This window comes from Andrena cerasifolii, chromosome 3, assembly GCF_050908995.1.
Source record: "Andrena cerasifolii isolate SP2316 chromosome 3, iyAndCera1_principal, whole genome shotgun sequence".
In the NCBI taxonomy this organism is placed as follows: domain Eukaryota; kingdom Metazoa; phylum Arthropoda; class Insecta; order Hymenoptera; family Andrenidae; genus Andrena; species Andrena cerasifolii.
This window is the reverse complement of record NC_135120.1, coordinates 17,119,632-17,141,818: the sequence shown is the minus strand read 5'-3', so window position 1 is coordinate 17,141,818 and position 22,187 is coordinate 17,119,632. Positions and strand designations below refer to the sequence as shown.

The window sequence follows — 22,187 nt, the reverse complement described above, 5'->3', positions numbered from 1 at the left end:
CCTTTTGGTTCCACGATTTTGGAATTGAATTTGGTGTCAAATGCTACTTTATGATGAGACATCAATCACAACAAAGTTTCAGGTTGAGGTGAAAATTAATTTCTGAGATGTGGAATTGTCACCTCAACTTGAAAATTTATTGCGAATGATGTCTCATCGTAAGATAGCATTTGGCATAAAATTCAGTTCCAAAATCGTGGGGCCGAAAAGTGGCTAAAACAGGCTTCATTTTTGGGTCACTCTTTCGGGTCAGGGAGTTTCCTGACAAAGTTCCTAGATAGCCCGAAATCAGATGCAGCTACTCTACGTGAGAACGATCGCTCATTCCGATGCTCGATCTCTAAAAGAGATCGAAAATATCGAAGTTTCGGATCGACAGTCAGAGCCCATCTGGCCGAGTTTGGTTGGACATCGCAGAGGCGGTCGGTTCTTGCGGACGTATTTCGTTCTTTTCTCAGATTGGCGAGCAAATGTTGACCCAGTTTCAGCTTTGGATTGGACGTTACCCGCTCTTCCGAAACTGCTGACTAGAATACGCGATGAGCGAGAAGTTAGGGTGGTTGTTACGTTGTCTTTCCCCCGCGGGGTGAACCATCGGCCACCCGAAATTCATGCTGGAAATACAATTTTCGTATCCCGGAATGTTTTCCCTCGGAGGCTTCATTTTTTATCGTCTTTGCTTTCCCACGCAATATTACGTCGAACGATGAGCCTGCCAACCTGTTGACCGTCACTCAATCTACAGAGTTTCAGGGCAGATCTAATCGTTCGCACGAGTAAAAAACATAATTTGAAAAAATGATGTTCAACTTTGAATAATCGGTCTGAATTTGCTTCGGTTAATTTAAACTGTGCGCTAAGTAGTTCTACTTAGGTAGGGGCGAGTTGAGAGAAGTTGAGTGAAAATTTTTTCTTAGTTTTTAGCAGGGGTTGAAAACAGTTATGGTATCGGTCTCGGTTCTCGAAACAGTTACGAGAACCGAAATAATCTTGAAACAGTTACGAGTGAAAACGGTTCTGGTCTATATCGGTTTCGGTTCTACAAAACCGATGTTATATCGGTTCCGTAACGGTTATAAGATCCTTCATCGCTGAGCCTCTCTATCTAGAATCTCCCATTTCAATACTAAATTTACAGATGCTGTCTTTCATTTCGCCCTTTCCTGCATTGATGGAGTTTTGAAAAGAGAGACACCAGACGGAGAGGCCCAGCGATAAAAAGACTTATAAACAAATCGAATTTCCATTAAAAAAATGTGACTTTGATCGTAAATATTTTGGAACGTGCTACGCATACCTGATGCGTAACAAAGAGAACACATTACTATTATAAAACCGATATATAATCGTTTCGGAACCGATATAATATCGGTTCTGTAGAACCGTAACCGAAATCGGTATGGCCAGAAATTTCGGTTCCCTGTAACAGTTATTCAGAATATCGGTTCTTCATAACCGTTTCAGTCAGACCCGATATATAACAGTTCGAAACAGTTATTATCGGAACCGTTTCAACCCCTGGTTTTTAGTTTTCTCTATAATAATCCTACTTTCCCAAGAAGAGATCTAAAATGTATAAGTTCAGAAGGCAGTTGCTCGCAAATCAACGAGGAAGGAGATTTTAAGGTGAAAACCTCGACTATCATCGCGGGAATGCATAGAAAGTCGCGTTTGTGCATGAACAAAATTGTACGTACAAAGTGTTACGTGAAATGTGCCGATTTCGAGCGTTGCAATTGTCCAATCGCTCTTTAATTGGCAATTCGAGATAAGATTGAAATACAGCGCGCAATCGATGCGAAAGGAAACGCTATCTGGGTAGCGTTGAGACCAATCTAATGGGACGGTGCAAAACCACACCGAAAATTCGATACCACCGATTCCACCCGTGCCGTGGGACAATAAACTGAAATGGGAGAAACGGTTTACTGTCCCATAAACCTATCCGCGGGTTCGATAAATGGTGTGTTCATAGAAAAAAAGATTCACTCCTTAAACGCCTTATGTTCGTTATACACTCGGTTGATCTGAGATTTCTCCAAGGTATAAACGGCAATATATACCTGCACAGTTCTTATATCCAGCTCGAAGGCTCGCAACTGATGGAAGCGCAGGGGAAGGGGAAGAATGGAGGAAGGTCCATGAATGCAGAGCATAATCGAAAAGGAAAGCAAGCACGGATGACACGGTTCTTTGAGTGTTTCACGGGAATAAGGAAGGAGGGTACGTATAGCTGTCGCAATAGCGAAATCCATTTGACGATTGGAAGCTTCCGCACACCTTTGATACACTTCGTTCCGCGAAACGATGAACCATAATGGAGAGTGCACCATTTTCGTCAAATGCAAGCTCGCACCAGCGCTGAGCGGTGCGCCTAAGGATCCTTCCGGAAGGCTCTCGTGAAAGAACAGAACTCCATTTAAAAAGTGTTCCATTTAAGCCCTGTTCCTCGTCAGAGCCGGGCGGGGGTATGTTTCTCTAGAGGAGATTCTTCGAACAATGAACTGGGATGAAACAAAACGGAGAGTGACGTCGCCGACCACGTTCTTATGCGAATTATGTTCCCGTCGCTTGGGAAATTTCGAAATTAATGGGCTGTAACGAAAGAATGGTGCACGCTTAGAGACAATCCCCGAGTCAGAGTTCGGTTGATACTTGGCAACAGGGAGGAAGTAAAGCGTGCCGTACAGACGTACAGACCCTGACAACAATGGCGAAATCCATTTGGGGGATGACGCGCGACTACCCCCGCCAGAACAGACCCGAGTTATTGAAAGCTTTTGTAACTTTGATTCCCTTCGAGTGGAGACACGATAAACTATCGTTGAAAAAGTTCGTTCGCTGCCAGTAACGGCTGTTTAACGGGAGCAGCCTATGGTTTGTATCCTGTTCCTACTGCCGCCACCTTTAAGGGTACTAGGCAGTCGTTCCTGTCTAAAATGAAGCATTTCTGTTTCAATTAATTGCCAAGAAACCAATTGAAACTGAGACTTGTTCTTTGGCATGAAGTTTATTAACATCATAAGCTTTAAAAAAATTGTTTGTGTAGTCAAAAATATGCATTATATACGACGCTGCAGATGGATCATTAAAAAGGCTTTTTAAAAAAAGTTTCTTCTATTTCGCAGGGATAACTAAGAAACGGAGGTTCCAATCGATTCAAAACAAATTCGAGGATCTTCAGAAAATGTGTAGTTTCGGACCAGACCTAACTTAAAGTTAACGAAAACTATTATTCTTTATGAAAATAAACTAAAACCCCATTGAGACCCCATTGATGAGGTTTTACCATCCCCCAAGCCCCAACAGTTGAGGTCTTAGTTTATTTTCATAAAGAATAAGAGTTAGAACAAAAAACCAAAAAGTTTTATTTTCTACATGCCTAAAACTAGAGAAGCACCTATGGAAATCCAGAAATATTAATTTGTCTCGAATTGTGAACATGGGGAGAAAAAGTGCATTTTTTAAAAAAAAATGTCAATTGTAAAGAATATATTCCAGATATCGCAAAACTGACAAGCACTTCGCTAGATTTAGGCATGTAGAAAATAAAACTTTTTGAGTTTTTGTTCCAGGTCAAACGGTATAGCCGTGAGATTGAACAGCGTGGAAAACGTCGCTCCTCAGGATCTTGCGTATCACGGCTCTACCGCCGCCATTTTGTAGGAAAAAAAAATACGATTTTTTCCGGCGAGAGTTGTACAATAAGAGGCTTCATATTAAATTGTCTGTTTATTTCATTATCTTCCTAAAAAAAAATGCCGAAAATGACTGCAATTTTGCTCCGTCCAAGGTGGTTTAACCCCTTGAAAGGGTGTAGACTCCGATTTGAAATAAATGCTATACAGACATCTCTCATTAACGAATGATGGATTAGACGATTAGAGTCTGTTCCAGCCTTAGACAGAGTTCGCGTCTTCGTTTCAGTCTTGTAGTCGAGTTTATCTAACATTTGCAAGTGACGCGCGTGGTTCCGAGATAATTCTCTGTATGCACAAGAGCGCGCATTCAGGAACGAACATTTTTCATTACTTCGATGCGCGCGGAACTCCCCGAGAGTTCGGAAACGTGGCGCGCGAGTTTTGTCGAGTGAATCGAAGGTAAGGGTGTATCTGTCGCAGAAAGATGTCTGAATAGGTTTATCGATCGCCGCGTCGCGCCGACACGTTTCGGAAGAAAATTACATAGATCAAGGCTGGTAATATCTGGATGCGGGATTTGCGGCTCGGCCGCCGCGCGTCGTTCAGGCGACTCCGAGCGGAAATTTCCGAACGCGCTTCAACTCTAATCCGTTTTAAAAGATCCCCGTTGCGGTACACCAGCCATTGAATTTCAAATCGGCCGACGAAAATTCGGAGAACTCCGGTAAACAGGACTTCACTCTTCCCCGATGGTATTTCGGAACTTTTTAAATATCCGAACTCGCGACGCGAGATCGCAGTCGTCGGACATGAAAACGGGCTGAGAGGGTGGGGGCAGAAAGTCGAGGATTTGAAATAACGTTCGGGGAAACTTCGAGGTAGAGGAATGTCGAGTGTGGAAAGAATGTTTGACAGAGCGTCGCTTGAAACGGAACGTAAGCTGCGTTGCTGTACTGCGTTTTTGCTCCACCCTCTGCCCTAGAATAATTCGTCTCTAAATATGCAGGTAGTATTTCATTTAAAAGGACAACATGTCCACGTGTGCATATAACGACGGTCATCGATATCCTCCTGAATGAAATGTCCAGATCCGCTCTGCGGGCAGTTCTTCTATGTCCTCAAACTTTTAAAACAATCGCAGCAATCGATCACTTTATATGCACCATCTGTATCAACCCAAAGCTGCCGTACTTTTTATATTCATGCGCCTATTCTTACGAGATCGCAGGCACGATTATGCAATGTGTACCGCGGTGGTTGGTGGTGCATAATATCTTCTCGGATATCCTCGTCTCTCGAGCATCAGCGACGTTCAACGAGCCGCTCGCTTGTTCATCCACTCTTCCTTTTCTCTACCTACATCGCGACAAGATATCGCTCTCAAGAGAATCTCTTCATTGGTTCAAGATTATACGCTAAAAGATTTACTTTACTCGGCTTCTAATTAATTCACCTGCCAATTTAGTTTCCCGAGATATGCTACCCCTAAAACAACATATCGTGATGCTGCCACGATTTTATCTTCCTTTCGATATTTATTATGCATTAAGGAGTTACTTGCTGGGCTACTTGTAGCCCTGACCAGTTAACGACAAGGCAAGCTGGAACGACTTCTGCGACGAGGATAATTAGTTGCCTTCCCTGGAGCCTCGTCTTGTTCGCGATTAACAAAGAGTATATCCATTTTGAAGCCATCAAAGTCAAGGGTATCGGCCACTCGCATCACATGGCAAAGGAGAATGGCGCGTACCGAAGCAAGCGTGCCCCAGCAAGAGTGCGGATGAAGGAAAAGGGCAATTACGCGGTCGTTGTATAAACGAATCAAGCGCTTCGGCGTACCTTGTCACAATCGACTGAATTAGTCGGCGGGGTAAAGGGTCGCTTTAAGGCGAGCTGCGAGCACAAAGGCCGGCGATAAGTAATGGCGAAAGCCACGAAGAAGGAAGCCAGACGCAAAAAGCAGCCGGCTAACGGAAAGCTCGAAAGGAGGAGAGCTTTAATTGCTTTCGAATATCGACGAGTGTCGCGGGAACTCCTCTAATTTGAAAGTCAATCGCCAGACGTGAAAGGCGCGAGCAACGGCCGATATTATTTATTCGAGCTCCGGCCGAGGCCAGCGTTCGCGTCCTCGCAACTTCCACTAAGGGCCATGCGAAAACGTTGATCGATATTATGTAGTTCGATGTTGTTTTCAACGACTTCTTCAAGTGGCGAAGCAGTTGAAGCGCCTACAGCCCCTGCTGAATTCTTGCCCCCTCGGCATCGTTAAATCAGCTGTTTTCCATTCTTCATTTTCCGGTTAGTCAGTTGCGATGAGAATTTAATTTAGTCACGCGACCTGACAAAGGACACCGACCGGTCACTCTGATACTGCCAGTATATACGGGTTTCAATTATGAATCATTAGCGTTTTCCTGCCGAGCCGTATAGGTTTTTTTTTTCCGTTGACAACGCGGATGGCGGGGGCGGAAGTCGTTGCCGCCGATATTGCCGAAGCCGCCTCCGGGCGTAGCCGAAGAAAAACAAGGAACGACGATAGTCCCATTATCGGGAAAACTTACCACTCGTCGAACAATTCTGCACCCGTGCATTTTCATTGTTTTTCAGACCGCTGCGCTCGCTCCAGCAGCCTCCCATCCCTCTATTTGCACCTCGACAAATGCAAGATTTAACGAGCTTAATGCAGAAAAATGACGAGTGTGTGCGTAATAAGACGCTTCTCGTCGTTTATGTGGTTCTTATGAAAACGTACGCTCAACAGACGCAAACTACCGATTTTCCCACGCGATGATGCCTCGACAACTTTCTTCTCGTTTCTGGCGAATATCTTGAAAGGATACAAAAAGAGCGTTTGAAGTTACGCTTGCAACGCGAAGATCACATTTTCTTTCTGTATATTACACAAGTGCCTCAGAGTCAAGCGGAGCGTACGCTGTTTTCCTTATTTGTTTCGTTCGCTTTCCTTTTCTGATGTAATGTAGCTATAATGGTTAAGAGATGCAATTTTTCAAATAGAAATCGTGCCGAGTACCTACAGTGGTTACGCCTGCACAATTGTGGCGTATAATTATATTGCGCAGGTTTGTAACGTTGATCGTTGAGTCACTCGATATCAACAATCATTTATCCCCGATTTTTTTAAACATCGTTGGCTTCGCGATCGCACAGCAGAGTGTTTGGGAAAGAATTTAACAGTGAGGCGAGAGGGCAGCTTTTACCGGTGATGAGCACACTTGGCTCGTTTAACGTTTCAATTATCTACAGCCGTTCAGCTGGAGTATTTGAGTAATTTTGTCAAGCCACGTAAAGACAATGTGACAGATAATGCATTAACGTTACTTTACGACTGACAAAGTGAAATATAATGGCGTTGGAAGCGTCAGCCCTGTGCGTTACATATTGCATCTATAAAAGTCAAACGCCTTTCCTATGATACTCCGAGTCAATATACTTTTCCATCACTCCGATTCACTTTATGGCATTTTTTCGTCTTCCAACATACTCGAATATTTTAAAGCAGGGTGGCCTGTCTATCAGTGAATTCTCAGGCGACAAAACACATCGGAATGTTTTCTCAAATATTTTCTAATAAGTTTTAGCCCAAAGGTTGATGTCTGATGTTTTAAGGGGTTACCTACCGTCAGGAGGTAGAAAAAGAATCGATTCTTCGGGAATTTATTTCAGAAAGTACATGCATATTCTTATGCAATGGTTTTTGTATTCAAATGAGGGACACTTTAAGACGTTATTATATTATGTTTTGGTATAAAAATATTTAGCTATTGCAAAATTACAACTGATTTCCCGGAAGCTATTTTTAGAACGGCGACCACGATTTCTCCAAAGCCGCACCACCAATCTTTCTGAAACTTTGTAGGTTTCTTCTAGACATTCAAATCTAGGCTTCAATCGAAGCATTTATTTTTCCAATGCATAGTTTTTATTTTATGGATGAAAAATGAGTGTTTTTCTACGAAAATCTATCATTTCACTTTAAACATCTGCCATTTTGTCCCAGATTAATATTTTGTAAAACGGAACGGTTAAAGACTAGATAAACTATTGTACTAACTAAATCTTCTTCGTTTTTTTATTTCAGATAACCCAGTTCCGAATAATGTTGGTCACCGCAAAACGTGTTTCTAAATACAGCTTCCGGGAAAACAGTTGTAATAGTGCAATAAATAAATATTTTTATACCAAAACATAATATAATAACCTGTTAAAGTGTCCTTCATCTGAATACAAAAGCCATTGCATAAAACTATGAACGTACTTTCTGAAATAAATTCCCAAAGATTCGATTGATTTTCTATCTCCTGACGTTAGGTAACCCCTTAAAGAACCGTTTCTTTATCATAGCTTGTTAAATCTATCCTGCGGTTACGATATTCCCAGTTATCACTAACCACTGCTGTCACGCGACCATACACGCTGTAACTAGTTTACGAACTTTCAAATTGCAAATTAGCAGTGTGTCTAATAACACGTTCCACGCAATCCGCAATTACACATCCACGCTGTATCGCAAAACGAAGGGAACAAGTTCCCCGCAGACTGCACAACTTGCCGCGAATTGAGCAGCATTTTCCCGCATTCTCAATTCCATTTAATTTTTCGCCGTTCTCCCGGTTGCCTGGAGCTTCTTCATTCCCGAACACAATCAGCCGCCCGGCAGCTGGTGACGCTGATACGCTGCCGTTCAAAATGAGAATAATATCTAGCGGTGGGCTTAAAACTCGGCGGGTCGGTCGAAATTTATCGCAAACATTTTTATTTCAGCTTCGTACCCTCGGCATTCTAAGCGTTCGACGCAACTGTAGCTATTTTTCAGAATCGCGCCGACGGAAAAGCGGACTCCAAGAACTCGGCGTCCACGAAATGTCTGAAGTTCTGATAATGAAAGGGTATTTAAAATGCTGGCCATTCTGCGGAGGAGAAAATTGCTTGGGAAGTTGGACGGGAGAGAATCGAATGTCCATTACTAATCGCGTCACGCAGCAAACGCTCGAGGGATCCGAGTCGGTCAGCCGTGCTATCCGAAAACGTGGCGGTGGAGGTGCGCGGGAGCTGGCGGTGTATACATATAGGACATAGCACGCGAGATGCAGAAGCTGTTGGCTGCGTACCACTCGGCGGACAGGCATGACTTCTATGGGATGTCGCGCGTCCCTGTACTATTTTGTCGGATATTAATGGAAGCCGGCTTGATAAATGAGCTGGTCGTGGGAGGCACGCGAAAAGATAGGGGAGACTCTCTCTGGACTACCATCGTTCCACGACTACCGCCTCCGGGCTTTAAAGAGAAAAGCCAGTCTGCTGTCCTCTCCTGCTACACCTACCCGGCCAGCTACTGGGTGGCGGATAAAACACGCATATCCCGCGCCCGCCTGCGAATTCCCGATTCGAGGATACGATAGTGCTCGAGGGTAAACCTGCTCGAACCGTCCAACTTAACTGGCTTCTAAGTGAAAACGCAGTGGAAAGTCGCAGCAGACTCGCGCGGACGTCATTTTTAATCGATTTCAATTCTGGCGGCGACAATTTCTTGAAACTGTCGGTGTCCACTTCGCCGGCTAAAATGGTACCTCGTAGCTCGTACAGTGCCGCGGAGTAGACGGATGGCAGTGTTCCCGTGAAATTCGCGTGTCCGTCGCTTGAAAATTGTCCCCCGAATCGGCCGTTCGGAAGCTCGTTTCGACCGGTGACATAATTGCGCCGTTCAATATTTTTCCTTTCGCCAGTCCATTTATTTAATCCCGCGCGGCAGATAGCCGCGATAAAATACATAACACCGTGAAAATATTTGCTCGCTTTTCACGTTCATTAGCCCTTGATATTTCTGCCTCCCCCCAAGTCTCGTTCGCCCGCCCCGCTTTGCCGGCGCATTTTTACTTTTCGCTTGTTAATTTTCGGTCACGCACCACAAATTGTTCTGCGTCGCGGAACTCGTCATTGATTAATACGTACACCGTGCCCGGCGCTTCGGTGTTTTGAAGTTATATACGAGCCTGCGCGAAATCGCGGCCGTAAACGGGGGCAAGCAACCGGATTGCAACCGTGCAGGGCTCGCTACGTTTGCGGCAACTCTTTCGTGCGACTTGTCGGACGGTAAAAAATTTACAACCGGCGTAAGAGGCATAGGTGCGCGTCCCTCGCCGACCGCGCCGCGGACGCTTTATTCCCAACGTGTCGCGCATTTAAAACGCTTAAAACGGGGGATTTCAAGCGACAGGTACTCTCATCTTGCCCGACCATCTTGCGCGTAGTAGGATTTAGTCGCGCGTTTGTCCCTAAAGACACGCTGGAACGCACGAATCCCGGAGCACCGCGGGCGAGCGGACGCTCGCGCGTAAATCATGGAAAGAAATACGTAGCCATAAATCGGGTGAAACGTGGGGAACACGGGATGAATTAAAACGCCCAGTTCTCGTATTTACGGAGTCCCTTCATCTGGCGCACGTACCGCGGCTGTAATAGGAATTGACACGTAGACGCGGCGCGTACGCGTTGCGAAACGCGCACATCATCCGAACGAGCTAATTACACGTGTATCGAGTAACGAGACAAACCCGTTTATCGATTCGAATTACCGAGAGATCCTGAATTAACGGGCACGAACTCGCCGAGTTGCTTTCCCCTGAGTTTCTCTGTTCGATGAGCGAGCAACCAGCAACACCAATGCGTGTTTAAAGGGAGAAACTGGAGCCGGTAGCGGGGGAGGCCGAAGAAGCCGCAAGCTTTTGCTGGTTTCGCTAACTCGTTCGACCCTTTTCACGATCGCATTAATTAACGCGCAAATGACAATCGATCCCCTCCGATCTCGGCATCCGGGCGGAATAGCCCGAGCCCGTAGCCGTAATTGCGACGGATTTTCGTCGTTAATTATGAGCCGATGATTTTTCAAATAATCTAGATCGGAGGCAAGTCGATTTGCATGTTAATCGTCGCGTCCCATCGGCGTCGCGCCGTCGATACAGAATGCCGGTAATTAACGACGCGTTTTCAGCAATTTTTCCGTCGGCCGGATGAACCAACCGCCCGCTGGCAATAAAACCAAAAGGACGGAATGATTAACGATATAATCACCTTTCCGCGTCGCGTACCACACACCCGTCACATCGTGCGGTATTAATTTTCAAGTGGCCCAAAACTACATCGTTAGCTCCGATCAATATTCGGATGATAAATCGAATCTTCTTGCTCGAATTTCTTCGCCCCGTCCGTAACCATTTAATAGCGTCGTCCGAGGATCTATCGTCCAATGAAATATCCAGCTGCATTGTTCAGTGAGAGCCCGATCGAAACACGCGAATAAAGTGTTAGACCCCGGGGGGTAGTTCGTTAGAATTCCGCTTTCCTGGACGCTGTCGGAAGTTCTTTTTGACGTCGGTGCCTCTGCAAGGTGCTCCCAACAGTAGATTACTGTTCGCAATTTAGTATTTGTGTTTCAGCAACTGCGATGCCGGAACTTGCATCGAACCTCTGAGCGTCGTTAACGCCTCTTCAATAAATCCCCTTTGGCAACTGATCCCCGAGGACTAAATTACCATGTCTAAGCTGTCGAATGAATCAAGACGTTAGGCCTTGTCAATTGTCAATTTAACATAGGATTCGCGCACTGATTGCAACGCGACTGCCGGTCTAATTGTAAGTAGAGCAAATTCTGACGTTGCGTCGCTTGAGTAAAACAGAGGTGGGGGTAGGAACAAGCGAAATGAGGGGCGAAATCGAGTAGTCAGTGATTTGTCGATATTAGTGGATAAACTGAGGCAGACGGCGGTGGTACTGCTTCAGCCTCGATACGAGTTTCGAGAAAATGAACGAGAGATCAGCTGAATAATCGTGGATATTCAAGGGTTGTATGGAGAAACAGTGGGAGCCGTGATTCGTCGGAAGCGCAGGCAGGAACAGTTATAATCGACATGGTTGCTCGAAATCAAAGAGGTATAGAATAACCATCGACGAAACGTTGGTCTCATTTGCCAGACGCATAACAAATGGAAGTTTGAGGGAGGAATCTCCGTAGCGCCCGGCTAGGTTCGTACGTGGCGACCAAGTTCGCTATATCTACTTCGATTTCCAACTATTCGCAGAAATTCACCGTCAGCGTATTGGCGCAGCTCCGGGGAATACTAATCAAGTTTTCAGGTGGTTCGTAATAGGGAAGGGTGGCAGGGGGCAAGGGGGAAAGGGAATTAATTCCAACTTCAATTAATACCTACGGAATACCACGCTTAACAATTCCGACATTCCAATATGACGAGCGCCTCCTTTGTTTGCCGACAGACGATCTTGTATCGGCTACCTTCTTTTTCGGCTCTATCGACTTCCTGGTATTTCCACTCGGTACAAGATGATACGGCGAGAAATAATTTAATCACCTAAAGCTGTGTAATTTCAATTAGTCGCTGGAACGATTGATGGACGAAGCCTAGCGGATCTTCGGCTCCTCGAATGTAATTTTCCGTCAATTACACAATAAATAATGAAATCTGTATAGGGTAATTTTGGGAGAGATGCCGCACTGAGAGAGGTGCCGCACTTTCGGCATTTCAGGGTTATCGGTAATAAAATACAACACTGTCGATTTTATTTACTTTAGGCTGTTAGTTTCGGTTAGATTAATAAACGAGAATTTGTTACTTTTAAAGATTTTGCTATTTTTCAAGGCAAGCCTGCTGCACATTGCCACAGTGGTTATTCGTCGAGTTTATTTTTGTTATTGTAGTAGTTAAAAATTCACAGTTTTTCGTGAATTTTTATACAACTTTTATAATACGTTACTCTGTGGAATATTTCTCGGCCAGAATAGGTCACATTTGACGTAGCACTTAGAAACACGAAAGTGGTTGCTATGTCGACTAAATGATGTTTTTAATGTTAAAAATACAGAAAATGAGTTTCAAAATAGATACCGCGATATCTCAAGGCAAATTATATATTTTTTAATGACAAATCTGATAATCCAAACATATTTGTGGGCTTTTTACTCCTCTTCCACATTTTACTTTTATTTTATGTGTAATGAATGTGGAAGGAAGAAGAAAAGACAATTAAATTTAGAAAACAGAAATAATATCTGAACCTATTTATTTTTCCACTTTTATTGTATTTTATAACTGTATAAATTAAAAAGATGTTTCATTTTACTTTGAGTTTACTCATTTTTTTTAAATAAAAACTTAAAATTAACAAGTTTAAATGGAAAATTAAGCGTTTTTCGAAATGCGGCACCACTCCCGCATGTGCGGCGTCTCTCCTAAATTGAGTATCTTTTTAGTTACAATTTTTTAAGGGTGACAAATATTAAAATTTTGATTTTCTTTAATACAAGTAGAAGCACAAGATGTTCAACTAATAATATGTATCCTTGAAAACAAACTTCATTACGAAATTTAGACACGGTGACAATTTTGCGTAAGGTGCGGCAACTCTCCCATAATTATCCAAACGTCGCCTTTATTCCTTTCGAGGGTTACTTGGAAACCCACATGATGCATATGTAATAATATTTTGAATTCCTTCCTCGAAATCACTTAAACTTCATTTCACATCAGTCTCGATGCAACAGTTCTTAATTTAGAATCAATTTCCTAGCCCGAGTAAGATGCCCAATCAGACGTAATTCTGATGTTATTCAAGTGAAATCAGCAAGCTGTCCCGACTACGGTACAACGCTGCTTCAAATGAAAATCACCCGAAGGAGGTTGTAGGAGAATGGCGTTGCGTATCGTTTGCTCCCTGTAGGCATATTCTATCACGGAGCAGGCATCTACTTGATTCGTTTAAACGAGACGATCACTTTGAACGTTAGCGTCACGGAAGGTGCACTACTTCGTCGGTTCGTTATTAAAGTTACGTTCCTCCGAGGCAGACGTCGCGTTGCTTTGAAAGTGGTGGAACGACACCACCAAGCCGGCTCGGTTGGAACTACCGAAAGTCTTAATCGCGAACAGCTCGGTTGTCCTCGAAGCTGATGATTCGCGGGAGAAAGGAACGCTCCTATTAAGCAGGATCGCGCGATTACGCGAGGCTGTCGCGGAGGGGTACGTTTTCCAGGACGACGCGACGGCGTCAACCCGCTCCAATTTGGCCGTCCAGGAAGGAGCGCGGCACAGTAATACCCTGGACAAGCTGGAATCGTGCTTGTCAGCTCGGTTACCGCGAATAATGGATGTGACGGTAACTCACGTTAATGAAGCGCACCATTTACATCTCCTCCACCTTCCCGCGCTACCAAATGCGCGTTTCACCCCTCCGTGGCTTTGATAGCTGCGGAAGCATCAGCCCCCACGGTTTCTGCGTTCCATTCGGCGAACCCTCTAGCTCCAGCACGACTAGTGACTACCAGTCGCTGAATAGCGGATGCGATTGGCAACTGCAGTCATTTCCTGCTGCGTGTATCCTCCTTAGAGTCATACACTGGTACGCCGCGCGCTGTTTCCTCAGATGGCAGATAGTAGACTAAGAGCATGCGAGCATATGTCTTCTGGGGTAACCGAGTGCCCGTCCCTATCCGTGTTAATCGTATCTCGGTACTCTCCAGTTTTCTTTCAAAGGAATGGAAACGTCGCCTACACAGTGGTGACGTCAAGCGACGCGGAACACATCACTAGAACGTGATAAGGAATTGTCGAAAGGATACTCGACTGGCCGCGGTAATTCTGCTAGGAATCGGGGACAAGAGGACTCTTTCTTTCGGAAACAAGCGCGGAACGTGGAACACGAGCCAGGGGTGACCTGCGACCGCCGTGAAATCGTGAGCAAGAAATGGGTGGGCGCGTGACGGAGCACTGACCCCCTTTCGCCCCCAAAAGCCTCGAAAAGAATGGAAAGGAATCGCACCAGTCCTCTGTTCTTTCGTCCTTTGCGCGGAGGGTTGAAGGTTGAAGAGGGAGACTCGCAGGCTGGTTGAGTGCTAATGGCGCCTTGGGCCGAAGTGGGATTTCGCGGATGCAGTCCCTGGGGCGGCACACTCCCCGCGGTTCAGAAAATACTTTTGCCTCGATGCCATAGCTCCAAACAACAGTCTCCTCGGCAGCTCAGCGCGCGGAGCAATTCGCAACCCGATAAGCAATTCGTCTTTGCGCATTACTGTGCACGTTAGTCATCCATAGTGAAAATTATTCACCGTGCTCCAAAACACGGGTTCAACTAGGCCATTATTGATCGCCAAACGCGATAAAAGAACTCGTAAGTGTAAGGCATGGTTAACCCAGCTCGCGGTCGTATCCAACTGAACCCTAACCCGGATCGCGGGAACCCACGGAACGTCTAAAATATATAGAACGTCTAGGTAAACCTAGATAAACCTAACTCGTATGTCACCTTGACGTTCGTGAAACATGGGACGCTTGCGTGAATCTAGATAAATCGAACTTTTATCGAAGCTAGATGCAACTATCGCATAGAAGTATACTTACGTGTAGAAATTTCGGTTGGTTTAATCTAAAGTGGATTCATAGGTAATCCATACGGTTAACACAGACATCCGAGTTTCGCGAGGTTAATTTGAATGCAGAGCAGAATGAAGTAAAATACAGCAACGAGCAGGATTACACGATTAGTCTGTAAAAAAATGGTTTTTGAAGAGTATTACATACACCGTGTTAAGGGATTATACCTAGTCAGGCGGCCGAAAAGAGGCGAATATTTGTGAATTTTTTTTGAAGAAGCGGAAGCATGTATTTTTACAAATCTTTTTGCGCTTAAAAGAGCAACATTTAAAGAACATTTGGTAATTTTTTTGTGGAAAAATATATACGTTTGTAATAAAATAACAAGCGACATCCAAGAAGCATTCTTAAAAATTCGGTTTTGGTTTTCCGCTTCTTGAAAAAAAATTCACAAATATTCGCCTCTTTTCGACCGCCTGACTAGGTATAATCCCTTAAGTGCAATGCATATTAAACTATGCGGAGGGGACGTTAATTAGAAAACGTACATAGTTCTTGGTCTATGAAACTTTAGCCAAAACTCAGGTGTACGCAAACTATCGATGTTCCGCGAATAAATTTTACCCCAAAGCTTCTGAACTTGCATGGCGTACTATCTGCTCCACTTAAGCTATAGATAAGTTGTATAATTCAAACGCGAAATAATTAAAAATTTAACGGTGTGTCTTCCACTAAAAGACCATATCATAAATTTCGAACTTCCTAAAAACAGAACAAAATTCCACGAAACCTAGTTCCCGCCGGATGGAAATTTGCAAGAGTATAAAAAAAAACTGCTGCTAGTACGCTTGTTCGAAGTTCGAACGAAGTACCAAACAGCTACAAGGCTCGCCGAGCCGAGCCGACGCGAATTCATTATCAGAACATACTATTGGCCGCTGGCAAGAGGGTAACGTTAAAACGTGAAAACGATCGTTCCCCACGGAACGAATTACCTTCGTAAATCAAGAGATTTAGCCGTGGCAAGATTCCACGGGGAAGTATCGAACGTTTAAAGACACGCATATATGTTATATGTATAGGCGAGCAATGTTCGCGAACGTTCGCGTCTTGCGTCATTCGTAACGACCGGAAGCCGTCGGTTGGCCGTTCGATCGCGAAATTATTTCGCAATCAGTGCCCGTAGCAAGATTAATTCGAGCTCCGGCTCGACCGCAACCCCGAATCCACGCCACCGACACCCATGGAAACAGAGAAGCATCCTCCGACACAGGCGGCGGGAGCGAGAGGCTGACGAGAACCGGAAACGCGCCGAGACGCCTACCGGCCACCGTCGTGATATATGTGTTTTAATTCCGCGGCAAAGCCGTCCTTTATTTATTGGCTTTCGTTACAGGATATTGCGACAGACTTCGTCACCCACCGCCCCTCCCATCCCTTACCAATACCTACCTCCTTTTTTCTCCCGTTTTGTTTCCTCCTCAAATACACACATACGCGTGCTTGTCTCCTCCGCTTCTTTCCCCCCCTGGAATCTATCAAATTTTTCCACCCCTATCCGTTCGGTTCCGCTTTTCATCGTTTGCCACCGTGCAGTTTGCATCTTTTCGAATCAATCGGCTCTGCGCTACCTCTTTCGATCCAAAAGATTCAATCGGTCCATCAATATCGAAAGTAATCGAGGTAATTAAATTACGCGGCTCACCCTGTTAAGCGTTCGAATCGTGTCTCTCTCGTGTCCACCTTTGCCTACCTCCCTCCAGCTTCAGTTTCCAACCGTTTCCCCCGCGCACATATCTACTTTTCATTCCGTTTAACTGTCCCTCCCTTCGCCCTTGCTCCTCCTGCTGCTGCGGTCTCCATCGTCGCGAGCTTTCCATCTTTGTCCGGCGACCATTTTGCTTGGCACGCGAAATTTGTCGAGCGTCCAATAAATTCCCCAGTATGTGCATACGGGTTAACCGAGTAATACGATTGCTCGTGGCGAACATTGGCGTCGTTCCCTCTTTTCGTCTTTTTCTACTTCACTCTCGCGCGGCCACCCTCCTCCACCTTCAATCCCTTCGTTACTGCACAATCTCCTCCACTTCGTGGCTATTTGTCTTCCCCCGGCCATTTTTTGCCGAATGAAGATATCTCAGCAGGCACGAGCGCATTTGCGAACCTGATGGTATGTCGCTTCCTAGTTCCTACCACCCCGGAGACTTCCGCGGGTACTTCTAACGCGAAAAAAGTACGTAAAAACTGGCAGATATCTCTGAAAATAGCGCTGCCACTAGGAATTTAACATACACCCATTTTTATGAAGGCTGAAGGATGAAATGGAAAAGAACTTAAATTTGCAAAGATGTACGAGTTTCTCCTCACGTCCACGATTGTATACGGCGCAACTGTAACAGGAGTAGCACACGAAGAGTACCTACCTATTGAGCAAGTTTTATTGTCAGCCATATGTACGATGAAATTCATGATGGGTCATTATTATCATCCGCGTGACCACTTAGAAAACACAACGTGTTGCGGCATTACGCTCGTATTCGTTGTACATTGCGTAAGGATTTCTAAAGTACGTCTACTACTCGTCGGAAATGTCGCTATGCGTGTTGCAAAAGAGTTCTACCGCGACATCAATAGCGTTGATTCGATGAGCAATATTACATTCACGGTAGCTCTTGAAAATTAATCCCAGGGAGACGTGGAAGACAGGCAAATCCACTTTCACCTGTCCCGGGCTAAGTAAATATCTGACATATTGCTAGGGGGATAGTGTAACGACATACATATCTTCGTTACAGTCGCTCGGAGTGTTTTGAGTTTTGATAAAATACAATGATGGGCAAGAATGTTCACAGGGTTCACAGGCTCGTAGATACAGGGTTCACAGGCTCGTAGAAGCGATTACCATAATATGGTTCAAGCGATATTTTACTAACAAAGCCTGATGGCACCACCAAGTAATTTGCTTCACCACTTACATTTAAGTGCCCTCCGATGTATAATCAGACGAATTCTATTAGCGTCGAGTGTCATGACTCACGAAGGGAGTCCGAAAATCGGCCTTGCTCCGTTTAACTACATTTGACAGAACACCATGGAAAATCCAATTACGTCCGAAAACAGGATCGATAACTTGCTCGATGAGAGAAAAAAGCTTCTTAAAGGTAGCTAGTGCTTTACGAGTAACGACATCGCAACGAACAACACTCGTAATCATTAGCTAAGTGTGGTGCATCTCAAGTTTCCTTGCGGAAAGTTTAATAAAGGTGCTGTTCTATTCTAGGTCAGGTATGGTGTAATCTCATAACGCCAGAACACCGGCTCAAGTAAGCGTAAGTAAACGTTCCAGACGCCCTTAAAATGTTGAATCTATAATCGATATTGGCCTATTCTACTAGCAACCGCATCCAACAGCGGAGTCCTTCGCTTCGGCGGCTCTGTAAAGTAATTCCATTTAGATCTTCTGAATTTTCCGTGGTCGAATTTCATTTCGAGATGTCCCTTCGTTTATTTCCAGGCTCGCATTATTCTCGTGTATTAGCGTTGAAGTGTAACATTTGGAAGGAAGGCGAGTGCCTAAGTCTAAGGTGACCAAGGAGGCTGCTGGAGCTGCAGTTTCGACTATACGTACACGGTGACCGTATAAATCACGTCCCTGCACGAGATGAAGCTCACCGGCACGACTGACCGCCCCGTTTTCTGATTTACGACCCGAACTTCGTCCCTGGTCTTATCTTCGTAGATATTTTCGCCTGCGAAAAACCGTCCACGCCAGGTATATAAAGTATGATAGCAGCGACAAAGAATTTATAGTCCTGATTAACATTTTAACGATCTGTCTTTCGCGACTCGTCCCTCTATGGCATTATATCATTTCCCCTCGAGATTATACGCTTGCCATTTGTTGGGCGTAGTAAGCTTCATCCATTGTTTCCAAAAACTCCTCCAATCAAGCGCTCTGTTATTTCTCAACTGGTTGCTCGCATGCATCATCGCTTCCGAGTTTCTTCGACAAGTGTTCCAGCAGGACACTTGGTCTTTTATATTCCTGCCGCGCGCACGCGTCGGATATTAGCGAATGATTAAGCGCAGTATGCCACCGGTTTGCAAGGTGCTAGCACTTGCCGGCGTTACGTTCGATTCAATTTAATCGCAGAGACGTACAGGCCCGTGGAAGCCCAGGAGATTAATGAATATCTTAATCATCAAAACGCGAATGTCGGCGGTGGGGTGCGGTGCCGTCTTTCACGGCCGCTGAATCTCGACCACTAGCCGGGATCAGCCGATTAAACGGCAGCTTCGCCAAATCGTTTTCCGCGACAACGCCGCCGACCCCGTCTATGCCCCCGTACGTAATTCCCACGGCTGTTGCGTTAATACGCGTACACGGCATAGATAGCGAAACGCAGGCAACGCAGGTGCATTCGATTACGCGAAAGATGGCAACGACGAAGTTGTACGTCGCAGGTTTACGTAGCTTCCCCTCCGATAGCTCCTCCATTCGATTTTATCGCGGGCCACGGCACGTTAGATAAATGCACCGCGGGCTTAATTAATCGATCGAAATTTAATAACGGAGCAGATGATATTTTTCAAGCTCTCTGAATCGCTACGAACAGCTGCGCCTTCCTCCCCTAGCGAATCGCGATCTAGGAATTCCTCACGCGTCTTCCCTTTCGTTTGGCTCATTTCATCGAACAGACTGTCAGAATTTGAGAAATTCCAACGACTCATTTTCCTGCTGTTATAGAAGATGTTTCATAAAATCTCGAAAATTTCCCCCCCACTTTGTGATCATTTTTTAATACTGAAATCAACTCTACGACCTGAAGTTGGCTCTGTAGGAGGACATAGGAAAGGAGCAACGTTTATGACTAAGGAATAATTAGCATTGCTGGGAATAAATATCAAATGGAAGCATCGTAATAATAAACTGCTGCAAATGGTGTAAAGGCGGGAACACACTATTGAAACAGCACGCTACCCGATGCGTCCACACACGATGCGAACTGTGCACATATGTAATTTACACATGTAACTTACACATGTAACTGTTAACCGTCGTTACCCGGAGCATCCCTTTATCTCGACACTTCCGGATCGAACCGTGCGTGTAAGAGATATTACTTCCGGGATATTTCGGGGGGAATGTATTGAATAGTTTTACTGCGAATGCGGGGTCGGTCGTGAAAACGGCACACGGAGATCGTAATGAAGGACGGTTTATGTACAGTGGGTCTAGAATCATGCCGGGGCAGGATATAGAATGAAGCTTCCACTAGGCAAAGTAAATCAAAAGGGCGGGATGAATCTTTTCCACTGGGAGCTCTTCCGAGAAAAACAATTTTGAAAGTGAACCGAGTGTTCTCGAATGGACTCGATTAAAATGTATATAAACGTAACAAATTTTACAGTGGATCGAGAGTGGCGGTAGAACAGAAAATAGGACGACGTTTATGTGAGTGAAGGATCGTAGCAGAATAGCGAATAGGGCAACCCTCCGTAACAAAATATATAATACATATAAGAAGGAGGAGGAAGTTACTTCTATGAATCCTTAGAAAATGAAAGAAGGGAAATGGTCCATCTGGGGAACGGCTAGAAACTTGGCGCTCTCAAAGGATGTGCGTTAAGCTTGTCGCACCTGCGAACAGGGAATCGAAATACAGTTTAAAGTAGAGGAGACTGGGGCTAGTTGACCAAAAGTTTACAAATTTCATTAGGTATACATGCCTAATTTTTAAAATTGTTTTAATTCAGTCTAGATCGTAATTTTTATTATATTTAGAGTAGTGAGACGAATAAGTCAACAAACCCCGGCTGTGGGGTTAGTTGACTTGACATTTACTTTTCAGTTTTAACCCTTTGATTTGAGCAGCTAAACTCTTTGCCTCGACTGCATCTTGAGGATAAAAAGTACAATTTTTAGTGGTATTCCTATGCTTACAATTAGTCAAGTAACCCCGTCAGACACTGTCAACTTGTTAAGGGTCGTTCGTACCAAACCTCCACGCACCGGATAAAATAAAACACCCTAAATTATAGTCAATGTATCACTTTTCCACAAAATCTTCATGAAAAAACATCAAGCAATACTTAGTGGACAAAAATTCATAAATAGTCGAAACAAAATATTTACTTCCCGCGGACCTTTTTAGATTATTCATTCTCACTGATAGAACACGCAAGTTTTTGTCACGGTGACACATTAAACGGCAAGCATTTATATTTATATGCTTCAATATCGCGAATCGCAGCATAATTTATAACATAATACAACAATTAAAGGGAATTAGTCAACTAACCTCGTTACTCAACTAGCTCCGGTCTCCCCTACTTTAATGAGCAACAATTTCTGCTCCTACTGGCAAAAATATTGCCCCAATTTCGGTATATCATTTAAGCGACGAACTCAACTATCATTTCGGCCCTCTTTTATTATGGAAGCATTGCTAAGATTCTTTCTCTTGAACTTCCTATTTAGGAAGCGTTGGCAGTAGACACCAGCTTGATTGCGCGTTCGCTCATACAATTAGCTCGGAGAATGTTCAACTAATTGCTTCATCTAATGTTTAATACCTACCTTGTATGAAACAGGTAGAATGTTATACCTCTAATATTGAAATACACAGGCCAGCAAACAAAGAAATTTCCTCGGGGACAGGATGTAGAACAGTCCAAAGCGTTGCGGTGGCAAAGACAAAGAGAAACGCTGCTTCTACTTACGTAGATTTGCGATATGAGGACCGCACTGTTCCTTTCAATTAAGCTTCAAAGCCGCCGAAATCTTTTCAAAGCTTAGCGGCTGCTTAAAACTACGTCGTTGAAAATAATTCTCTGTGACATTTACGTGGACCGAATTCAGCAGGAAGCGGTTGCGATGTCAGATTATTAGAATTTAATCGGGTTCTAATATCGTAGGTAGAAGTATCCGGAGGCACGGAATCCATTTTCGATATGGGAATCCCAGTGTTCAGGAGAAACGGCATTGCTCGAGTCACGAATGTGTGGAAGCCAATCTCGCAACTTGACCACGGATTTGTCCGAAAATGGCACGGAGAAGTATAGCAGGGAACCGGTTGGAGCAATAAAACTTTCGATATCTCCTAAGGGGTTCCAGTCCCATGTAACATCTCCGGCAACCCTCGTG

General features: G+C 44.6%; 1 protein-coding gene across 1 annotated transcript in view; it reads right to left on the bottom strand.

Annotated features, from left to right (window-relative positions):
• LOC143366689 (fatty acyl-CoA reductase 1) overlaps positions 1–22,187 on the bottom strand; it is a 106,070-nt gene that overhangs the window by 18,194 nt on the left and 65,689 nt on the right. The gene's annotated exons all lie outside the window — the stretch shown is intronic.